Raw genomic sequence first — 14,239 nt, forward strand, 5'->3', positions numbered from 1 at the left:
TATTGTTGCTTTTGTGGGGTTTTTTGGTTTGGGTTTTTATTTGGTTGGTTTTTTTGGTTGATTTTTTTTTTCTTTTCTGAACAGCACCAATAGGTGAAATCCCAGTTCAAGCAGGCAGCAAGGCTGAGAGGTGACTGTGACCCTTCCTAAGAGGCTTAGGTGGGATGGTGTGGTCTGTGATTAGAAGGGGTAGGGGCTGTGTCAAGAGCAGGAGAGCCTCAGTGTGTTCTTGTCAGCGTGGGGTCTGAGGACTCCTAATAACCACAGCCTGAGCACAGAGCTTCATCACCACAGTGCACCTTGAGAGCTATGGTGTTTAATAAAGCCACATATCTCTCGCTGGGATCAACTTGCTGAAAACTAATGCTTTGTCAGAGTTCAGTTTTAGCAAAAATAATGGGGTGGGGGAGGCTATCCAAGATTCAATTATCTGGATCAATTCTCATGTGTGAAAAATGCATGAACTAGAAATTACATATTACTACAGAGGATCTCTGTGCATATGAACAGTATTTTCATGCTTGAAGTGACTACAAGTGAAAAGCAGTGATTCAGGCAATAGAACATAGCATGGGTTAGATAAATTGGGTGCTTTGACTGTGTTTTTCTTTTAATATTCATTTTTTCTTAATAATGAAAAATTATATATTATTTAAAAATAAAAAATTTCTTTATTTTTAAACATAAATATGTATAAACATTTATAAAAACATAAATGTAATCTGACATGTTGGCATCAAGCAGGTGCAAAATGACATTTTTAAGGCACTAAATGCCTGTTTCTCACTGATTTTTGTGTTCATTTGAGAACTTCAGATTCTCTTATCTGTTGGTATGAGAGCTTTTCTAGTATGCTGGAGTATGATAAATAAGGAAGAGTAAATAATTGAGGCAATTATTGATTGGTGAGAATTACAAAAATATTGTATGTCATGAAGGTTATTTAATAAATCTCCAGCCCAGGATGTTTTGCTGTCTCCAATAAAGCAACCATCATGGACCTTCATAAGGAGCGGATTAATGGATTAGATGGCCCAAGTTTGTGGGTATTTCAGCTGGTGATTGTAAACATCATGTGAGTTTTGAATTTCAGACTGTTTCAGCCTTTGAGATAATCCTAAATTGTAGGGATTGGCCTAGGTGAACTATCCAAGAAATAATTCCCTTTTGAACATACACGTCATGACTTTTGTGTATTTTGTGCTTTGTGCTTATTAAAATCTTACACAGTTATTGTCTGATTTAGGCATCAATCTTGTGTTTTCTTTCTTCCCACTGACAGTAAAGATTTTAAAGAAAAGCAAGCAATAGCAACCCAAAGGGGTACCAGTGCAAAACACTGGTTATGTTTCATTTAATTCATATATTGATCAGGTACGTCACGCTGCTCCTTCTAGCCAGTTATGCAGTTAAACATTTTAATAAGCAAATCCTGACAGAAGACAGCAGTTGCCAGCACAAATTTAATTTAATTTAGTTTCTAGTGAATTTCTAATGAACAGGAAACTCTAAGCAGTGGCATTCTCCAGATAATCAAATTCATGGTAATTGCAGTTTTTCTTTCGGAGAAATCTGTATTTGTTAGGAATCTGAAGGAAATAATTATTTTAGTGTGATTGATGCAATCAAATGGTTTACTTTGAATAAGTAAAATATGAAAGAGGCTAATCAAATGAAGTGCTACTGTATGAGAGCAAACGAAAGGGTGACAGGTTTGACAGTAGAATAAAGACCGAACCAAAGGCTTTGTTTTGACATACATGCAGATAATCAGGCAAATTCAAGTCTTTTAAGAGACCTCTTCTATAAGGGTCACTTTACAGATACGGATCATGTAATCTGAGCCTTGCAGATTATCATTCTGCTTCTAAACAAGTACAAGAGAGAGGTTTTGAATTCCTTATTTGCATAGCTGTAGATTTACACATCCCCATGTTTTTGCCATTGGCATTTGATTCACAGATGACTGATTTATGGTCTTGAGCAAAGGCCAAATTCAGGACACACTTTTAACTGTCAGGACTGCAAACTCTACAGAATTTGTTTGAAAGCCAGCACCTGTTGTAATTAATACATACAAAGCAGTAGGAGGATCCCTTCCAGCTTGAGGAAATTCTTCTCTTATGAGCAAGGCAATAATAATTGCAGAGATGGGTGTGCTAAATTAATTCAGGTGTGAATTTGTTTTTTGTTGTATCTAGTGGTGCAATTATCTTAAACATAATTCTCTGAAGTCAGTCACTGCTTAGATAAAGAACACAAATGAAAATAAACATGTCAGTAAGAGCTACAGAAAGTATGGCAGGGTCAAGTTCTCTTTGCAATATGTGCTGAACATGAAAGATGGAGCAGGCTTGATGCAAAGGTAAACTGAAAAGCAGGTTTATTAACACATGGCTTTGACCTCTGCTTGACTACAACACCAGTGCTTTTCTTGATTTCCTGCAGCAGAAATGAAAATGTAAAGGGTGTCTGAGGAAGAAGAAAATAGTAGCTTTGTAGATGAACTTGGGAAGTGTTCTTATGATAAAAGATTCCTGCTACTATGAGTGGATGAAATGTATGTGGGGAAATTTGAGCAGACACTGTGAAGAGACTTCTGCAAGTTGCAAGAGGAGACAGGAGGAGAATTACAAAAGTGCTTGAAAGGGAAAAGACATATAATTGCTGCAGTGACAAGACAACGGGCCATCTATATGTGCCCTGTATTCTGAGGCAGGGACAGCTACAGTGGCATCAAAGAAAAAAAAATTAGAAGGGTCTCATGGGGTGCATCTTGCACAGATCAGCACATGTTACTTAAAACCGTGGGTTCAGATACTGTGGTTAAATTGTGTGTTGACAAGAGGCCTAAACAATAGCATTCCTCATGGGGGGACCAAAACAAAATCAGAAATCAGATTTCAAAAGTGCTGTGGAGAAATCAGCCCTCTCAGGAAAAGCTACAACACACACTCAGAGTGAAGGGGAAACAAGTGTGGAGAAACATGAGCCACTTCCTTGAGGAGTTCACATACCTGAGCATTCAGGGGTTTTTTGGTGTTTTTATTAAAAACAAACAAACAAACAAAAAAAAAAAACCACAAGAAAACCCCACCAAAAAGTCATATTTGCATTCTAGTCAAATCTCCAGCCCATACACAGTGTGCCAGGGCAAACTACAGAGTTTGTTTTTTAAATTGATTTTTTTGTGTTCATCTGCACGCATAGTAACTCCAGTTGAAATTTTCAGATTTGAAAACAAATTGACCTCCTTCTGTGGGTTTTTTCTTTATGTTGTATTTTATTCTTGGCGGACCCAAATGAAAAAGTCCTGTCCCTTCACAAGTGCTTTAGATGAAGCATTAGAAGTCTACATTTTAAATGTGATTATCCATTATGGAAATGGGATTCTCTCTAGCTGTCCTGCACCAGCAATGGAATAATGCAGTTTTGAGGGTGAGATCAGGTGTTAAGGAGCTCTAATTTCTGTCCCTTGGTTTTGCACCAAATTGTTTTAACTGGGACAAAGTCAGTTAGAATGTTGGTGGGCTAATTCATGTGTTTTGCTTTGTACACAAGTGAATTAGGACTGCAAATGTCTTTATAGAAAATGTCCATTTCTCAGTGTGTTACTTGGTTTTAAAATGATGAGCTGAGCTGGAGCTTGGAGGCGGCTTGAGTTCAAACATGACTTGAAAGAATAATTATATTGCAAGCTTTCTTGTGTGTAGTCCTGTCAAATCTGTGTAATTCTACTGTCATCTTCAGTATTGTATATATTGTATTTAGACTTCTATGGACTTTATCTTCCAGCATGTTTAGCAACAGCCTCTCTTTATGGTCATTAAAAAGTGGGGGGGTTTTCTGAACTAATTGCAGATAATGCTGTGAAAATTTCACAGTCAATACCTAAAATTGTCAAAACAATCTAATAATATATATAATTTAAATCTTCATAAAAGAAACCACTTCTTTTGAATTCTGGACTTATTTACTCTGGTGAGGACATGTGGATAGTTTTTACTAAGCACTTTTTTAAAGAACTAAAAGGATTTTTAGCTTTGCTTTGCCCAGAAGCAGATAATTTTTTAATGCACTTTTTTAGGGATAGGTTTGGAACTATACTCTGAGGTGTCTACTCTTTTTGGTGGGTACAATAAACAATTGTAGAACTCTTACCATTGTGTTTGCAAAACTGTGAAATCTGACTTGCTGTTTCTCATAATCCTAAATTAGTATCTTAAACTGTTAAGTGCTGAAATGATGATTCAAGTTTGGCCTTGTAGGAATCCGATCTGAATAATATTTTTAAAAGCAAGGGCATGACTTCAAGGCAGTTGTTCTTCTGTGACTTATTTTAAACATGGGTGTTTTCTTTACCAAGACATTTTCTAAACAAGGAACTCAGAATTCATTTAAAGGTTTGTTGGAAGAGGGCAGAGAGGAATTTAGCAAAATGACACTTACAAATGATATTATAGACTTTGGTATTTTTGAAAGCTCTTATTGATGTTTTCTCTCTTTGAATGCAATGGTAGGAATCCTCCCTGAATTAATTAAAAGTAGTTACAGTAAATGTGTACTTTTAAAATACCATTGGAAAGGCCTTATCGTCCAGCTTTTTGCTATTGTAGCTTTAGGTTCAGCCCAAAGTGCCTGTAAATTTCTTTTGAGGAATGCTGGAAAGATTTAGCTAAAAGATGAAAAGAAGTGTTGAATTTGTGTTTATTTGTGTACCTTGATATAATGATTTTCTGATTGTCATTACTTACATTAGTATTTAAGTCTTACTATCATTAGTGAGATCTGGGCTGAAAAGTTTGGCACAATCTTGAATGAATCTATTAACCTTATTTACAGTGTATTTATTACTGGAAATAGCTTCACATGTTTATATACACAAATTTTACTATATTTTGGGCATGTTCTGTTAGATAAATAGTCCTGCCTCTTGATGAACATCAGAAGTTATGTTCAAATGGTGCATTTCAACTTGGAATCCTGCAAATGCTAACTGGATTTTCAAACTAAGGTCAGTGCAATTGTGCTATTTTTTCATCTTAAACTTCCTGTGCTGTCTGTATCAGACACACCTGTGATTTTGAAATGTCACTATCAAAACCAGGCTAAGCGGTCACTAGCTTCATGAGGAGGAGGAATCAGGAAATAGAGATGTCTTTGTGTTGTCATTTCAAAGGCAGCAATGTTTCAATGCTGCATCATAAAAAGATTTTGTGTGTTGACTTCTTTCGGTGTGGATCACATAAAAGTTAGCATAGAGATTTGATTTTTTTTTTTTTTTTATGTTTCAATGCTATTTTTCTTTTTGAAAGCACTGTTAACATGACTTGAACTGCTCAACTTCTGGACAGTTTAGACTTTGATCTTAACTCACGTGTTTCTAGTTCATGCCACCCATCTATCATAAGCTGATTTTGTTATAAATAACCAAAAGCTGTACAGACACTATGTAAAACTATTAGTGATTTCCTCCCTCTGTTGTTGCCCTCTGGTTTCAAACTCTAGTCTTCAGATAACTGTCAATCACATGTGATTTTTTTTCACCTTGCTGATCAGAATGTAAAGGCTGACAAAAAATATCATCAAATGCTTTTCTCCTTATGAGAAATTTGTTTCTCCTTATGAGCAATTTGTTTAATTGCTGCAGGAATCAAATGTGCCTGAGCTTTAATTTTAAGTCAATGAGTTCAAAGCAGAAGGTAGGGCAAACAGAATGCAAGCATTTTAATGTGTTTTTGGACACTAAACACATAATTATTAAACTTCTGCTGAGATATGTCTGCTGTCTACTTTTGATGCCTTTACATACAAGGCTGTAATTTGACAACTATTTTATCTCTACCATCTCTTTTGGGAGGTAAGATAGAAAACTGTGTGATTAGCTATTCTGTATAAATTTTGTAGATAAAATTTATCTTTCAACTTCTCAATTTTGTTTTTCCATTTAGGTTAAGTTTTCAAGCCATTTTAGAAGCAGAGAATACCACAAGTCACTGACTTCATCCTTCACGTTTTTTAAGTGCAAATGTGCACAACTTTATTGCTGCTTGTAGTGATCATTGTTTAAGGGTTAAAAATAAAATTTTCTGATTTGAACAGTCATTTCATCAAGCTGATGAACAGCCTTGAGGGGAAAGAAGGGTCTTTTGGGCTGTTATTACTAATAGGCAGAGGAATTTGAAAAACAGAGGATGTTAAAAAGTTCTTAGGAAGTAAACAATTTCTAGGAAGGGAAATCCACCTTTCCAAGTATTTATTTTTCAAAGAGAGGAAACTACCTAATAGGTGTAAAACTTCATGGTTACAAAATAGGACATATACTTCAGATTATGTTACCTTTGGCTTCCAGTTCTCACCTGTCTTCAGAACCCCTCTCCCAACCTCCTTTTGTGCAACTTCAGCCACCTTAGATTTATGCTATGACAGGTGCTGCTTCCTCCACCCAATGTGCAAAATATGTACATCATGTTGTTCCAGCTTTCAGTTCATTGCTGTTTAAGAATATTTTTAAGGAACTTTTCTCTCCACCTTCCTGGGTGGCACTGGCCTTTGTCATTTGAATTGGGGTCTCATTAATGGCCTAATTTTCCTAAGGAGTATACAGTGCATCTCATAAAATGTGTAGTCATACTGGCTACTGAAAACAGAGATAGCAAAGAAGTCTTGTTTTAGAGTTGTGTCTGTAGACTGCCTTCCTAGTGGAAGATTTTTTCCATTCGGGGAGAAAGTTTGCAGTGGAAAATATGGCTGCAGTTTTGAATTCTTTATTACTGGTGTTCACTGATCAGCGGTGGAAGCTAACTGGTGGAGAAGAATGAAGAAGTTTCTAAAAATCCATAAAGTAATGTCACCCATGGTGACTATGCTCTTCTTGTCTCTGTTATTTGTCACTTAAATGAGGGTCAAATTCTGTTAGCTGAAAAATTAGTTCCGACCTAGAGATAATTCAGTACAGAGCAATTAACTGGCAGCACAACTGTAACGTCCTGCATTGCCTTGAGTACAGCAAACATCAAATTGACTTTCCTGAGCTAGGAAAAGCATTAATATAGTTCAAACAAATGTTTCAAACTAATAGCCTGTTCTGCAATTAATACTCCTGTAAAGAACACAAACAGCAAACAAAAACTGTGAAAGAGCTCTCATTTTCACGTAGCTGAAGCAATGCATGACAGATGACTCCATTATCATGTGCCTCTGTTAACAAGAAAACAAAACAAACACAAGCTCAGCACTGGTTTCCTGAGCCATTCCCACTGGCAGGTGTTGGTTTCGTGCTTTAACTTCACCTTTGGGAGCTGTAAAACTTCCTGGAAACCTTTCCTGGAGTTCCTTTCCCTCCAAGCTACTGTATGAGGATTTGTCAATCTTTGGGTACATTATGATCTTCAGGAACAAAGATTTGAACAGGAAGGGGTCAGTTTTCTGTTTGAGGAGCTTCCTGTTGTGTGCTACATCATACTGCAGAAAGGAGATATTTTGTAAGGAGCAGGAGCATTTTGGCAGCACCTTTCTTGCTGATAAGCAGCATGAAGGTGGACACAGGTGGAGGCAGTGTAGCTGCAAGCAGCTTCAGTCTGCTGGTGTCGTGTACCTGAGCTTTTGAAACAGCTGCCTTCTTTGCAGCCTGAGGGACTGATAGTTGTCATGAGCATATGAAACTGTGAGCAGCAAAGAGTTTGCCAAAGCAATTGTGTCTTGGTGAGCTTTGTCTGACTTCAGCTGTTTCTATTATGTCAATATTGTATTGCCATTAGAGGTAGGAAACATAAATACAAACGTTGGGTCGCTGAAAACCAAATATTGCCTTTGAAATCTGACTAATGGGGGGAAAAAGAAAGAGATATCATAAAAATACTAGACTCTGGTAGTATTACTTTGTATTCTAAAATGCTGAAGAAGTCTCTCATTAGGGTGTGTTTTCAGTTGGTGGATCATAGTAGTAAAATGAATAAACTGACTAAAGGACCACTGATGGAAAGATGGTTCTCTACACTGTTTGCCTTGTAGTGAGAGGTTTTGTACTCATTTAAGGTGGAAAATGCTCATGCTAGGGTTCAGTGCCTGAAAGCTTCTGCTGCAGCAGCTCAACTGTTTCCTACCTTCTATGCTGTGAGTAGCAGAAAACATTAAAATTACTTAATTGGTAAAAATAAGGACTGTTTTTCATATAGGTCCCTTTTTTTTTCATTACTAGCCTGGCAGCTAAGCAAATTGGCAGAAAACCATTGTGTTAATTATGGAGAAACCTAAATTCCTTTGTGGATTTAGCCATGGTAATTGGAATAGAAGCTCAGTACAGAGTGTGGAGGTGTAAAGCTGACCTGGCCATAATCTGGTGGTTTAAGAAAAAGCAGAATGGTGTTAGGCCTTGTGCTCTGGAACATAAGTCTTTGTGAAGCGGAAGGAAGGATTTGGGACTTGTGTTACTTCTGCAGATTTCTTTTTTCCTTACATGGACCAGCAGCTTGAGAGTGCCAGCTGCACACAGGATCATGGCCCCAGAGCCTGGTGGTGGCAGCTCTCCCTTGAGAAGTGAGCACAGTTTTATCCACAGATAACTCTGGGAAGGTGTGAATGTTTCAGAGTATATTGCTCGCCTGTAAATATTTCAGAATAACAGTTGCTCAGACTTTCCTTTCTCCTAGGTAAGTTTTTCCTTTTTTAAGCTTATGACTCACAGTTCTTGCTCTGTGAGCCACATGAAGTATGTGATTACTCTGTGAAATAGGACCAATGTCCTCACAAGACCAGACAATAGCATGACGCTTGGGATTGTGTCACGGAAGTGGGAGATGTGACTACAAATCCTTCTGGAAGTTTAATCCAGGTTTTCCATATCCGTGGCAGATGTTCTAATGTCCATCATTACAGTGGTTTTAAAAATAACATGGTGGCATAACATCATCTTCCATGGTTTTGCTAAAGAGTGGAAAAAACCTGAGAACATCTTTTGGATATTTGTGCCTCTGATTTAAGATTGGTAAAACACAAGGTTGCACGGGACAGCTGTCACCAAAGTCGTTTCATTAAGGCAAGGCTTTGCTTGCTTGGTTCAGGAGGAGAATTTTAGCTAACTGTTCAAAGATATACAGATGCTTAGAAATTTGGGTGTGTGTATATATATATATATATGTATGTATGTATGTATGTATGTATATGTGTATATATATATAAAATGGGTATTTTAAGAATTGCCCCTTTTTTTTGGGCTCAAAAGACCCTGTTACTTGCGTTGGTAAATCGGTAAATCACAGATTGAGAGTCCTAGCTTGTTTACGTTTCTGAGGTTTAGGCCTTTAGGAAAACTCCACTCTGTAATGCCCCAGCAGCCTTCCAAAAAGCAGCCACAGTCTCACGCAAGAGTTAAGCACAGTCTAGCAGAAAACAGACCTGAAGGACAAATAACTTTGTACCAAGTTCTTGAAACAATGGCCTAGCTATGTATATTAAGAGTGAGATTAACAATAAGCTTCTGTTCCCCATTTCCTGAAAAGGCCTTCTCATATTTATTTTCCTGTTCAGTTTTAACTGTTTGCTCTTTGAACAGAGGAAGTTAGTTTTACTAACTAAGTAGGCAGGCATATTATCCTGTTGGTCCAGTTTCAGAATGATAGCTGTAGTGGCTGTAGTAATTTTTCCCATTTCTCATCATTATGAGAGCAGTTACATGGTTTACAACCAGTTATATGGAACTGACTAAAGTATTGGAATTGGTTCTAACAGGTGACTAAGAGCATTTAAATATTTAGATAATGTGCTTTCAGTAGCTGGAGGGTGTCAGATGCCTGTGATTTCTCTTCAAACTTGAGAGTATCCTTATGTTTTAATGTAGTTATTTGGTGCTGATTTAAAGGTATAATAATAATTTTAGTGGATTCTGTGTTATTAAACATATTAAAATTATAACATAGCTGCTTATTATAACTGTAAAATGACTTACAAAAAATGGCTAGAGGTTTCAGTCTAACATAAATCTAAAGTCAAAAAAATGAGACAGCTAAAGATACTTGGTCTCTTAAAGAGAATGCAGGTCTGCTGTTCTGCAGAACAACAGCAGAGTCAATGCTTCCTGAACCATATGCCATTTTGCAGACCAGTTCGTGGTAATAACGTGAGAATCTGAATCTTTCTACTTGCTATCTTGATCCCTGTCTTTCAAATGCATGAATTACGTGTAGAACACTTCTGTGACAAATTCAGAAAGCTGCTTTGATGCTTGTTTGAGTATAGGCATCCCTGGCACTAAGTTCAGTTAACACATATTCGTGCATTTTTACTTATGTTACGTTATGCAGGATTAACCTCAAATAATGTTGTATATGACCTATGTATAGCAAGGTATTCCATCCTGTCCAGGAGCATGGCCACCCTTCTTCATAGCTCCATTGCTTTTCAGCAGTGGAGGCTACTGAAAACACACGAGACATTGAAAAAAAAGTCTTATTTGTAAGATCCTTCAAGTTCCTGTATGTCTAAAACACTTTTGAGACTAGGTGAAGTGCAGGACAAAGCATGTGATCCATAGCTTTCCTTCTGTAGATTTCTTTTTTTCCTGCACTCTAAAAAATACCCATTTCAGAGATTGAGATGATCAGTTCTACAAATGAACACTCTCAAGGGAGACTTCTGAAAACAGAGTTACATCCATTTTGCTTCCATTCTCTAATATTAAATTCATTTTATGTTACCTGTCATAGTTCAGATGAAATTCAAATTTTCTCTGGAAATAAAAAAAACAAATGAAAGAAATTGTATCCATACTCCTCTCTTCTTCCTGAGGCAGGCAACATGCAATTCATTTAGACATACTGTCATACTACTCAAAGGTATTCCAGTAATCCTAAAGTATATTAATAGAATCATGTATAGAATAATACAAGGAAAAGGAGTCATTACACCTGGCTGTGCAGTGTTCACCTGCATACCTTGAAATGTGCAGGGACACTTCTCAAAAGGATTATTCTCCTTCAGCCCTTCCATATGAAGCTGAGCAGTGGCTTCAGTGACTCTACTGTGTTTGAAAGGCTAGGCTTAGAAAAATCAAGATTTCCTTTATGTGAATCCGTGCAGTGAAGCAGGTATACAAATTTTGTCTTTCAGCATTTTGAACAACCTTCGGGATCTCTTACCTATCAAGAATTGTTTCCTCTGGTTTATGGAAATTTCTGTAGTGTCTGTCCTATAGTGTCTGGCTACAGAGGTCCTGGAGACTTGCACCGAGTACCTACAGCAGCAGCAGAACTATACACTTCTTGGTCATGTTTGAGTTCTTTAGTGCTAGAAATTGATTAAATCACCCTGGAGTGGGTCACTAAAGAAATTATGTTGTTAATTTTAGTATTGCTAATAGCCATAAAATGAAAGAGATTTTTGTCAGTCCCTTAAAAGCATAAGGTGACAGTCTTGGTAGTAGTGACATATTTGTTTGTTTTACTAATAAACATACATGTACATTTATCTTTGAGACCTAGATGATATATGTGATATTTCTGACATCTCATGTTTCCTGTGGATAAAGATGATCTGATTTGTGTGCAGTAGCTAAAGCGCCTTAGTGTATATTGAAACAGTGCTTTTGTCATATTTAGTAAATGCTATAAATACTAATAGGTAAACTCATTTATTTACACAAGTACAGAGGGTGTGTGAAGAAACAAGGTACCAAGATAGGTTAAGTGCTGATGGTGACTCAGCTAATGGTAAATCTGTCTTCTGAGAAGATGCCTCTGAGAAGAAATGCTGAGCTGCCAAGTGTTGAGTATTAAATTGTGTCAGTAGTAAACTGATACTGCTAATAATGACTTCAACACATACTTCTAGTTTTGTACTTGTGCAGCATTAGTATTCAGCATGTGGATATTTATTGATTTAGCTTGTAACCACCAGATGAAAGAATTATGGATGGCAAGGTAATGTAGAATCTGACACTAGTGGTCTGCTAGATACAGGTCTTGTATTTATTTACAAACTATACTGCTTGTTCCACTTGGCATTACAGCTCTAAATCTGGCTATAACTCACACATTATCTGAAATTTAAACTATTGGAGTCCTTGAATATCTTTGTTCCTGAATGTCAAATCTAAACTGAGCTTTTTATCTTTGCTGGACTAGTTTTGTGGTAAAATGATGGTCTTAAAACTAGACATCAGGAATGAAGTGGCAATAATGATTAATTTAACAGGTTGATATTTAGAGTTTGTGGGTTTTGTTGTAGCTTCTTTTAACTGTTGTAACACTAAGAATAGCTGAGATCAAATGGGAAGGATGCATTTGAGCTAACACAGAAGGAATTTTTGCTATATTTTTACATTTAGCAGCTTTTTTTGTTATTGTTTTAAGTGTTCTATAGCTAATGATTTTTATGCAGGTCTTCAGGAGAAAATGTGCTTTTCATGTTTGTTTATAACAATGAGCATCGCTTTACTCATTTAACAGTTTAATAAATAGCTTGTGTCTGGCATCCTGTTTCATGTGTCCATATAACTTCCAAACAGCTACTGTTCATGAATAAATCAGAAATGAAGGTGTTCTAAAATGTTATCAAATGATTGTGCTTAAGTAGATGTGACTGGAAATGTAGGAGATATTGAAACAGTTTGAAATCTTACCACACCAGCCTGTTTTAGGTTTTGAGCTGTGAAAGTAACTGTAAGTCTCATAACTTTTCCTTGAACAAAAGTAACAAAATTTTTCAGTGGCAGTACCTAACAGTGTGGTGGTGTTTGAGAACTTTTTCTGAGAAAGAAAAACCAAGAATTGCTGAGATGTACAGAGGGAAGTTATAGAGAGGGATATGATGGAACCTTTATCCTCTACCAGAAGAGGCTGCAAAAAATTAAACAGTGATAATTTTTCACTGACTCAGTTTATCTGTGTTTTCTTAAACTTCAAAGTAATTAGCTTTTATGTACCTGTGAAGATGTTCAGGGTCTTTTCTTAGAGTCATTACTTTGTGTTTACACTTTCTGTTTTCCAGTATTTTTACATTATGGGAGGGTAAGTTGATTGGCTTGCAACATGACAGAGGAGGACAGGAAATATTTATCATGTCAGTGATATGGTCCAAAAAAAAATGGAATTCCAGCAGCTTCAGCTCATTAGGCTTCCAGAATGGTACAGTTGCTGAAACTGGAAACTTGAGATGCAGACTAGAAACAAACTACTGCCTTCAGTCTTGGTATACTGATTTGTCCTGTCCTTGGATGTGTTTACCAGTCAGATATGATGGACGTTAATGCACGTAGAATTACTCCCATCAGAGATGAAATGCTGTGTAGAGAAGGCAAAATATCTTCAGAGAGAACCAAACTCAGCAGGTGTTCTTCACATTGAAAAAAATCCATGGTGGTTCATTGTCCAAGCTAAAAGTTATAATCTTCAAGGTCCCTGATCTCCTTTTAACAGTAGCTTGGTTTGGTTTTTTTCATCAACAGTGGTTGTTCCCGGCTTCTTCTGTTTCTTTAAATAAGAAATTGGACAATGATCAAAGTTTTTTTTGCTATGGATTTCCTGATTTTTTTAGCTTGGGTTGGGAGGCTGCTTGTCCTGTAGTACAATTTCATTTCGATAGTAGGCAAGCCCATTACTGCTGAAAATAGCTCAAATGTTCTTAGAAAAAAAAAGCCAGCAGCTTAGACTCTTTCTCTTTCTCTTTTGCAGACTCTTGCATGTGAGTTAAATTAATTTCTTGAGAGAAACCTTCATAAAGGGCTAATACACAAGGTCTACATACACAGAAATTTCTTTCTTCTGCTGCATTTGAGACACAGCTAAACTCGTCTGTCTGGTAAGTCATACTTTTCTTAAGGATTTGTCTTTCTTCCCACCCTTATGACTTGCATTTCTGAGTTTCTAATTAGTGTTCAGAGAAAACCAGCTTTGGCTTCCTGGTAGTACTGGTGCATTCTGTATATGAAGTACAAAGATGAAGCTCCAAAGGCATTTCTGTGCTGCTTTTACAAACTTCAGAATAGTATCTATTAGTATCTATTCTGTATGGTACTTTGGTATACATGGGGTTTAATCGTTTATCTAGTGCTTTGTTCTAATTTTGCTGTAATGAAGGCATTAAATGTTTTAAAGCAAAAGTGGTGATTGTTCTGCCCTGGATTTACCTGTTTGAATGTTCTGCATTCAATAAAGTAATGTAAGAATGTGTATTGCAAAGTATATTCAGTGTCAAGGCAGAGTTTAAAAATAAACTTTCCCAACATTCATTCATGTCTCATTGA

At 36.7% G+C, this 14,239-nt stretch overlaps 1 protein-coding gene across 34 annotated transcripts in view; it reads left to right on the plus strand.

Moving 5' to 3' along the window:
- The window catches only part of SORBS2 (sorbin and SH3 domain containing 2), a 163,308-nt gene that overhangs the window by 22,952 nt on the left and 126,117 nt on the right, over positions 1-14,239 (plus strand). For all 34 annotated transcript variants that reach the window (XM_063156026.1, XM_063156025.1, XM_063156023.1 and 31 more), the window contains exon 2: positions 13,668-13,794. The gene's annotated coding sequence lies outside the window, so the exon portion shown is untranslated. The remainder of the gene's footprint in view (positions 1-13,667; positions 13,795-14,239) is intronic.

This window comes from Melospiza melodia, chromosome 5, assembly GCF_035770615.1.
Source record: "Melospiza melodia melodia isolate bMelMel2 chromosome 5, bMelMel2.pri, whole genome shotgun sequence".
In the NCBI taxonomy this organism is placed as follows: Eukaryota; Metazoa; Chordata; class Aves; order Passeriformes; family Passerellidae; genus Melospiza; species Melospiza melodia.